Source organism: Dioscorea cayenensis, chromosome 4 (assembly GCF_009730915.1).
Source record: "Dioscorea cayenensis subsp. rotundata cultivar TDr96_F1 chromosome 4, TDr96_F1_v2_PseudoChromosome.rev07_lg8_w22 25.fasta, whole genome shotgun sequence".
In the NCBI taxonomy this organism is placed as follows: domain Eukaryota; kingdom Viridiplantae; phylum Streptophyta; class Magnoliopsida; order Dioscoreales; family Dioscoreaceae; genus Dioscorea; species Dioscorea cayenensis.
Window position 1 is genome coordinate 15421897 of NC_052474.1, and position 9763 is coordinate 15431659.

The following is a 9763-nucleotide window of genomic DNA, read 5'->3' on the forward strand; positions in this document are numbered from 1 at the left end:
CCGGGGAGTAGGCATTTAGAAATACTTTGCACTTTGTTTTCTTAGCTATTCATTCATTCAATTTCATATCTTCTTTTCTATCATCGTTCTGATTTTTGTTTTCTTTCTTTTGGTGTAGCTCCAGGTTATGACCTGAGGGAACACTTCGATATTGATTGAAGGAGATCCGGAGCTCAAACATACACTTAGAAGAAAAGGGAAAGAACCTGTGCAAGAACAATCTAATCTAGCTGATTTGGGAATAGAAGAATCTAAAAACATGGCATAACAGAATGTGCAGCAGTGGACATTATCCGATTATGCCAAACCTTCAGTATTGGGGACACAATCGAGCATTGTTCATCCCCCGATTGCAACTCAGAACTTTGAGCTGAAGCTGGCATTCATCCACATGTTGCAGTAATCTGCAAAGTTCAATGGTTTGGCCGAAGAGGATTCAAACAATCATATAGAGAACTTTCTCGAGGTGTGTGATATGTGAAGATAAACGGAGTGACGGATGATGCCATCTAGTTGATAGCCTTCTCATTTTACTTGAAAGGGACAGTGAAGCAATCGTCACACTCATTACTTAGAGCCTCGATTACAACATGGGAGGAGATGGTAGAAGCTTTTCTTACCTGATATTTCCCTCCTGAAAAATCTGAAAAGCTTAGGAATGAGATCTCATCCATTGTACAATTGGAATTAGAGTCCCTATTTGAGACGTGGGAAAGGTTTAAGGAGCTCCTGAGAAAGTGCCCGCAACATGGATTCCAGAGTGGATGATTGTTCAGACCTTTTATAACGGTTTAAATCCGAGTACAAGGCAACTCTTGGATACGGCAGCAAGAGGTACTTTAGGTAGCTAGACCCCCGATGAGGCTCGTCAACTAATTGAAGAAATGGGGTTAAATAACTACCAATGGAATGCCAGGGAGAATAAAAAGGTGGTCTGCCTCCATGAGATAGATGCAATAACCTCATTGGCGTCTCAAGTGGAATTATTGAGTAAGAAATTAGATCTCCTAACTTCGAATATAGTGGCGGCCATGACTACTTGCACCGGGTGTGGTGGAGGACATGCTCCCTCCGATTGCCCGATCTTTATTGGTGATGCATCTTCGATTGAGAATGTCGATTTTGTGGGTAATGGCATGGGGAAACAAGGAAACCCATAAAGTAATACCTATAATCCGGGTTGGAAAAGTCATCCCAATTTCTCGTGGAACAACCAGGGTCCACAAAAGGCCATAGGGCCACCGGGTTTCCAACAGCAACAGCAAGCCTTAAACATGGAGAACTGAGTTTCAGGTTTGGAGACCCGAATGAATGATTTGGAGAAGGCCTTAACTAGGTTTGTGCAATCATCTGATACAAGGTTCCAATCAGTTGAGGCTATACTTTGCAATCATACCAACTCTTTGCATAATCCTGAGAATCAAGTGAGGCAAATTGCAAAGTCTCTATCCGAGAGACCACAAGGAAACTTGTCAAGCAATACCTAGACCAATCCTAGAGAGCATATGAAGGCTATCATTTTGAGAAGTTGTCATGAGGTTGAGGGTAAGCTTCTGAGTGAGAAGCCGAATGAACACACACCCGAGGTTATAGAGGTTGAGAAGGGAGCAAGCAAAGAGAAGGAGGTGACACCCCCACCTTTAAAGCCAAGAATCCCTTATCTGTCTAGATTGAAGAATGACCAAGGGGATGAACAGTACAAGAAGTTCCTGAGTTTGTTCAAGCAACTCCACATTAATATTTCTTTTGTTGAGGCATTCGCCCAAATGCCTAAGTATGCAAAATTCTTGAAAGACTTGTTAACCAACAAGAGGAAGTCAGAGGAGAATGCTTCAGTGATTTAAGATGCATCTTGCTCGGTAGTTTTGCAAAAGAATATGCTAAACAAGAAGAAAGACTCGGGAAGCTTCATCATTCCATGTAATATTGGCAATCTAGGTGAAGAAATGCCATTGGCGGACTTAGGGGTCAGTATCAACGCCATGCTATACACCTTCCTTCAAAATTTAGGCTTGGGCGAGCCTAGACCCACTCGGATGACTTTGCAATTGGCGGACCAAACGGTGAGACATCAGAGGGGCATCATCAAAGACATGCTTGTCAAGGTGGACAAGTACATTTTTTCGGTTGACTTAATAGTGCTAGACGTCAATGAGGATGGGAATGTACCCTTGATACTTGGGAGGCCATTTTTGCGGACTTCCAAAGCCTTGATTGACATGGACGGCGGAGAGCTAACATTGAGAGTCGGAGATGATAACCTCACATACTGCCTTGCTGAAGCCATGCGGAATTCTCTTGATTTTGATGAAACATTGTATTTTCTAGACATTACTGATGAGATTGTTGATGAATACATGCAGTAAATGTTCAATCCAGATCCATACGAAGGTTTGTTCGACTAAGAGGAGGACAATGAAGACGTAATGATGCTTGGTTCGATGGAAAAAGCACCATCTACCCCGGGATCTTGAAGAAGGTGCTTCAGAAGATGAAGAGGGCAAGGAGACACCACCGGAAATGCTCCAAGGCTGTTGGAGATATGTGTGAACCGAACAAGTTGGATGAACCATTGCTAGGTGGTCCCAAGCCCGATAACTCCCCCTCTACCTTCATGAAAATTTGCTCGTCATGCTTTCAAGCCATGGGTAAGAGGGCAATCTTCATCTATGAGCCCCCGTGAGGTAAGACAAGGTACGTCAAGCTAAACAAGCGCTTCTTGGGAGGTAACACAAGTTTTTACTATTTTCGTAGTTTAGTAGTTTAGTGTGTGCATGAATAAAGTGTTGAGTGTTGGTGTCTTGATTTTTATATACTTGTACTGCGATTTTATTGTGGGTTTATTGTCATAGTGTGTTTTCACATGGATTTAATGAAGTTGGGTCGTTTGAGTTATTTCTCATGTTTTTCGCTGGTAAAATATGCATATTAAGGCAAGCTCTGAGTGTGTAAACATGTTCAAAAATTTTCGCACTGGCATGTGGAATTTTCGCACACCCGTGAATTTGCATTGCGAGCTCATCGAGAAAAGGCACAGGGGCGTGGACTCGCCCCTGTGAACGACCATGCAATTCTTGCATGCCCGTGGGTAATTTCCGCACGGGCGTGTTAATTCCAGCAAAGATTGGCAGATTATCCCGAGAGCGTTTGTCAAAACTTCAGTTCGGACAAACTCGATTCCTAAGTACGAGCACACTGACAGATTTACAGTAGGGAGACGAGTTCACCGATGAGGTTGAGGATCTCGTGTCGATGGATGGTTGGAGGCAGTTGTTGGTGATTAGAGTTCTAAAGGTTCTGTCGTTATTCGAGTTCAACAGATCCTATGCGAGATTCGGCGGCCACGACACTGTTCAGTTCAGAGCACTTGGACGTCACTATAGTCTGAGGATCACTCAGTTTTCAGTTCAGCTCAGCTTGCATGAGGAGGCATTTACAGACAATGAGGAGTACGCTCAGTTACTGACAGATTATCCTAGAGCCTTGACCCCACAGAGAGCTTACAGAGCATTATGTGGTCGTGGGCCAAGATGAGCCGGGGTGTCCAAGGCCACGTGCCTTTCTTGACCTGCGTATCGATATCTACATGCCATCATGAGCAGGTCATTGAATGGCCATGGTGATAGCATTAGCGCTCGAGCTACGTAGGAGCTTCATGACTTTGTATTCGATGATGTAGCGCATACCGATCCATCTAGGGCACATCATCACTGAGTACATTCGAAATCAGGTTAACTATGCTATATAGGGAGCGATATTCTCTGACCCTCAAATTACGAGACTAGTTCTGGACATGGGTCTCTTGGGCGTGATTTGCGGGCCGAGAAGACGAGTATACCTGCGTCCTTGAGCCTGGGGACGATGAGATTGATGGGCATGGTTGGCAGGGTTCACATAGGGGTTTATGCTCTGGTTCTACCGGCACCATAGATAGGCGAGGAGGAGGGTGATGATGCCGAGGCTTCCCATCCTCGCCCTCGAGCCCTCGGGCCAAGCACCTATGGAGATCGAGGCACTCACGGACAGAGGACCCACCCCCGTGCGCATGTTTTCACCATCTCAAGCCAATGATCGTTTTGAGAGGCTCAAGAGTATTGTGGGGGTGATATGGACAGAGGTAGCAGAGGCCTAAGCAGAGATTGCCGATATTAGGGCTACGCGGGCTGCACAGTATACAGAGTTTATGGCACGTCTTGACACATTGCAATAGAACTTAGAACGAGACGTTGACTCATCATTTGTCCTGCGGTCGAGGATTCCTCAGGCCCCATCGGCTTCTCCAGCACCTCCATACCCTATTCCAGCACCGACTGACCCACCATGTACTTCATCACCAGAGCATAAGACGCTATGAGCTGCACTTTACGACATCGACACTTGATTTTTATTTTTTTCTCGCCTTTTTACTTCCGCATTTTTATTTTGGACTTGTATACTCAGAAAGGACTTTCCTTCTTAGTTTATTTTCATATTGTATCTCCAGTTATATTCATTGTCATATCTTTTATATACTCGAGTTATTTTTGTTTTTATTGAGCTTCACAAACCGTTGAGCATCGCTAAGGTATTTTCAAAGACCGCCAAGGTATTTCGAGCACTGGTCGGTGAGCTTCACAAACGGTTGGAACAACATTTCCAATGAGTTAGCTCCATCAAATGCAACACTAGGAGTCAGGGGAGCATTGTTTTGATTGCTTTTCCCACATCTCGAATTTAATTGATTTACATAATGAATGAGCTTGCATGTGTACATTGGGGACAATGTACAACTTAAATGTGGGTGTGGGGGAGAGTTTCATAGTTCACGCATCTCTTTTATAGTAGTTTTGACTGATATACATACTCACATAGCCAATGGCGGTTCACCTTAGTTACATTGACTGTATTCTTGAGTTTAGGAGTTTTTTTTTAAATTGAATGTTTTCATAATCTAGTTTTTGCTTTAATTTCTTGGAATTTTTGCGCGACTAACACTTGTCGCACTACTCACTCTTTGAACTCTTTTGGAACTCATGTTTGATGTATAAGGAACTAGTTATAGTTGTTTCTTGTGTTAATTAAAAAAAATAAAAAATAAAAAAAATGGAAAAAATAAAAAGAAGGAACAAATAGTTTTATTGTTTATTTGTGCTTGTTGGGTGGAAAGAACTACCACCTATGAAATATGAAGCTACTCTCATAAGTCGGATACTAGTTATGCCCTAATGAGAGAAAGAGCTATCTCATAGGATGAGTGAAAGCTACCACTCCGGTAGAAAGTGCTACCACTTTGAAAGTGTGAAAGCCACCTTAGCGGCCGCTTTGGAAAGGGTTACCTTAGAGGATGTGTGAAGCTACAACCATTTTTGAAATTTTTGTTCATTTTTGTAGATAAATAAGTCCCTTGTACTTAGAACAGTGAGGAGTAGACTATGGGTTGTTTTGAGTGAGTTCACACACTTACACGATTTTGGGTTTGTTGTCCCTTTTGATTCAAGTTTTTAACTAGAGCATTGATTTTTCGTATTTAGTGTTAAAATTTTTCTTACTTGTACATTGCTCTCTTTGTATGCTTTGGTGAACCTAAGGCCAAGAACTTCCAATGTTTCTTTCATCTATGCATATAATGTTTTAATCTTTGCTTGAGGACAAGCAAAAGCTTAAGTGTAGGGGAGTTTGATAAGTGCTTGTGCGATAAGAATACAAATCGTTCTTTTCTTGTGTTGAGCAATACTTTTCTCTGGTTTTAACGCTAATATGGGTGAATTTATATTACTTTTATGCATATAGGGTTGTGAGGCTGATTATGAGAGAAAGAAGCCAATGTGGGTCGTGATGCACTAATTTTGAGGAAATCTTGCTACGGTTCAAAAGCGAAGTAATAGGTCAGGTTCTAGATGCAGGAATGTGTGCCAACATCCTCCTACTCGAGTTAGCACAACTATTTGGAGGGGCACAAAGGCAGTCATATTCAAGCATTCTGACTTGTGCATATAGAACAAGATCCCCACCAACATGTCCATTATTACAGAAACAAGGTGATCCACGATGTAAATGTGTGCCCGTTTGCATTACCTCAATGAAAGTATGGATTCGGGAGTATTTCAGGAAAACAGAGAATCCATAGGGGCATGTGGAAATTACACACGCCCGTGTGAAAAATTCGCAAGGGCGCCCACATATGCGTGTGGATTCCTGATTCCAGCCACTTAAAAGCCGATTTCAGCCCTGATTTTAGCATTTTTTTCTCCATCTTTTTCCCAACTTGAGAGAGGGTGGTGGCAAGAGTTTTGAGAGGTATTGGCTAGGGCTTTGAGAGTTTCTATGGCTCGACATCGCGCGTGCCATTTGAAAGAAGGTTAGTGGGAGAGCTTTGCTCGGCACCTATCCAAAGTGAGGTGTATCCTAGGGTCGAACAAAGGGACCCTATGACTAGTGCAGAGGACTCTCCACAAGACCATCACCACAACTAAAAAGGAGATTTTCTATCGATGCTTTGTTTTTACATTCGATTTCATTGATTGTATCTAGCTCCATGGAGAGCTAAACCCCTAGTGGGTACTTCGGTATTTGTGAATGCTAGGATGTATTTGTTTCATTGAATCTCTTTATTATGATTTCAATTAATTGATGTTTATTGTGAGTTCCAATCTTGGATACTTTATTGTATGAATACTCCCCTAGAGTGACACTAGGGTTAAGAGTTCTTGTTGGTAACTCTTGTGAGTGAGTGACACACCATGAGGGTTAGACAAAGCTAGATTGGTAGTGGAGCATCCCCTTTCTCCACCGGTGTGATCTATCCTACCTCCATGTTAGAAGGGTGAATGAGCTAAGGGATGACCTTCCGCTTCACTGTCACCTAGGGCTTAATTGTGGCTAGGGATCTTCCACCTGGACCAAAGGGGTTAGGTCTATACATAGGAATAGGGTTTATCACTTGGAATCCCCAGAGATCATTGCAATTCTATGCGAGTGCAAGGTTGAGAGGTTATTCAATCTCATCTAGGACATGTATCGATTTAGGCATGGTTGAACTTAGATTTATGATCATGTAATTTAGGATTTCCATGACTCAATGTTGCATCAATTAGAAAGTATAATAAAAGGTTCTTGCACTTGAAATGATTGTCCTAGGGGGATCAATGTCCGTGGACCCCATCTTTATCATTTGCCTTACCTTCTCCTTTACCTGTGATCTCTATCTTGTTGCTTTTATCTTTGTTATTTCATATTTTGTCACACTTATCACTATTCATCTTCCACATTAGTAAAAAAACAACTTAAGTGTCTTTATTCCCTACACTCTGTGGATACGATACCCACTCATCTGGGATTATTACTTCGACACCCATGCACTTGCGGTTTACACGCATATACGAACGTGTTACTTCCACTTCAGTTAGATTAGACGGCTCTTGTACAGGGTCTTTACCCTTTCTTCTCAGTGTATGTTAAAGTTCAGAATCATCTTCAAGCAATACCGAAGGGTTCCCTCAGGTCATTACCTGGAGTTGCACTAAAATAAAGAAAACAAAATTATGATGATGATAGAATAAGAACATATGAAATAGAATGAATGAATAGCTTAGATAGAAAAGTGCAAAGTATCTCTAAACGCCTACTCCCCGGCAATGGCACCAAAAACTTGACAATGCCCCTTGCGTGTGACCCACAAGTGCACTGGTTTGTTGAGTAATAAATCCCAGGTGAGTGGGGTATCATATCAACAGGGAGCAGGGAGTAAAAATATTTAAATTGCTACTTAACCACATGGAAATAAATAATGATAGTGTCGATAAAATGTAATGTGAAAAAAGATAAAAGAAACAAGAATGAGAGGCATAAGTAAGTAAGAGGTAAGACAATCGATAGAAATGGGGCACTCGGACAATGCTCCCCGTAGGATTTATGTTTCAAATGCAAGACCCACTATTATACTTCCTAATCAATGTTCATTGAGTCATGAAAATACTTAAGCACACGGTCCCAAATCTAAGGTCAACTGTGACTAACTCTAAACTATGTCCCAGTGGAGAAATCGCTCGCCTCAACACCTCACACTATGTAAAAGTTGCATGGAGTTCTAGGGAATCCAAGTGATAAACCCTCTTCCTATGTATAGACCTAACCCCTTTGGTCCAAGCGAAGTGCCCTAGCCACATTTAAGCCACAGACACTAGAGTCACTTCAATGCTTTACTCTGTTGCTCGTGTAACTAAGCCCCGACGGAGTTCATCCTCTAGAACTTCATTCATTTGTGACTGCAAAGAACTCAAGGAAATGGAGGTAGGATAAATCACATCGGAGGGAAAAGATGACGCTCCACTACCTCTCAACTCACCCTCTCAACCCCCTCCAATCAAGCAATGTCTAACCCTCATTGTGTGTCACTCATCTACAATAGTTACCAAGATGCACTCTCAACCCTAGTGTTACTCTAAGGGAGAAATCATTCAACAAGCATTCAAGATTGGAACTCAATTAAAACATTAATTAAGGAAAGCATAATAAAAGATCAATGAAACAATAACATCATTGGGTCTACAAAATCCAAGTACCCACTAGGGGTTTAGCTCTCTGATAAGATCCCCGTGTGTATATCCCGAACCCGCACGCAGGTTTGTCAAGTAATAATCCCTCAGGTGAGCGGGTTGAATGCACAGGGAGTAGGGAGTAAAGACACTTAATTCGATTCTTAGCTATGTGGAGTATCAACAATGATAAGTGTGGTAATGATTCAATTCTCAAAAATTAAAAGCAACAAGGAAGAGAGCAAAAGTAAGGAGGAGGCAAGGCAATCGATAAAGATGGCGTACTAGGATGATGCTTCACCTAGGATAATCGCTTCAAGTACAAGAACTCTCTATTATGCTCCCTAATCAATGCAATGGTGAGTCGTGGAAACCTTACATACATAGTCCCAAATCTAAGGTCAACTATGCCTAACTCTATATATGTCCCGTGAGGAGAAATCGAACAATCTCAACACCTCGCACTCAAGACAGAGTTGCAAATGAGCTCTAGGGATTCCAGTGATAAATCTCTTCCTAGATTTAGACCCAACCCTTTGGTCCAGTGGAAGGTCCCTAGCCACAATTAAGCCCCCGGATACTAAGATCACCTCAACGCTTCACTCCATTGCACGCGCAACTAGGCTCCCAAACGGAGGTCCATCCCTTAGACCATTCACTTTATTATGGCCGCAAAGAACTCGAGGCAGAGGTAGAATCTATCACGTCGTAGGGGAAAGGGACGCCCCTGCACCTCCTCGACTCACCCTCTCATCCCTCTCCAACCCTAGCTTTTGTCTAACGCTCGTGTTGTGTCACTCACTCACAAGGTTACCAACAAGAACTCTCAAACCCCTAGTGTCACTCTAGGGAAATGTTCATACAATCAAGCATCTCAAGTTTGAACTCGTTAACAAACATCAATTTATTGAAAAACATAATAAAAAGTTCAATGAAGTTATCACATCCTAGGGTTCACAATCACCCAAGTATCCACTAGGGTTTAGCTCCATGGAGCTAAGTCACAATCAAAGGAAATCGAATGTAAAAGTAATGAATCCATAAAGAAAACCCTCGATGGTCTTGGTAGGAAAGTCTCACTGCTCGTCCAAGGATTCCTTCGTCTCAAGATAGGACACGCCGATCGAAGCTCCCCTACCAACCTTCTTCCCAATGGAATCACGCATGTCGAGTAGAGAACCTCTCGAAAACTCCTTGGCCAATACCCTCAAAACCCTAGTCAAGCCCTCTCTCACAAGTTGGGGAAAAAG

The 9763-nt window shown here is 42.4% G+C and overlaps 1 non-coding gene across 1 annotated transcript; it reads right to left on the reverse strand.

The window, feature by feature from the left end:
• Positions 1-648: 648 nt before the first annotated feature.
• Positions 649-755, reverse strand: LOC120259772. Its single transcript, XR_005536323.1, has one exon. It is a non-coding gene; the product is annotated as a small nucleolar RNA R71 (small nucleolar RNA).
• Positions 756-9763: the final 9008 nt, after the last annotated feature.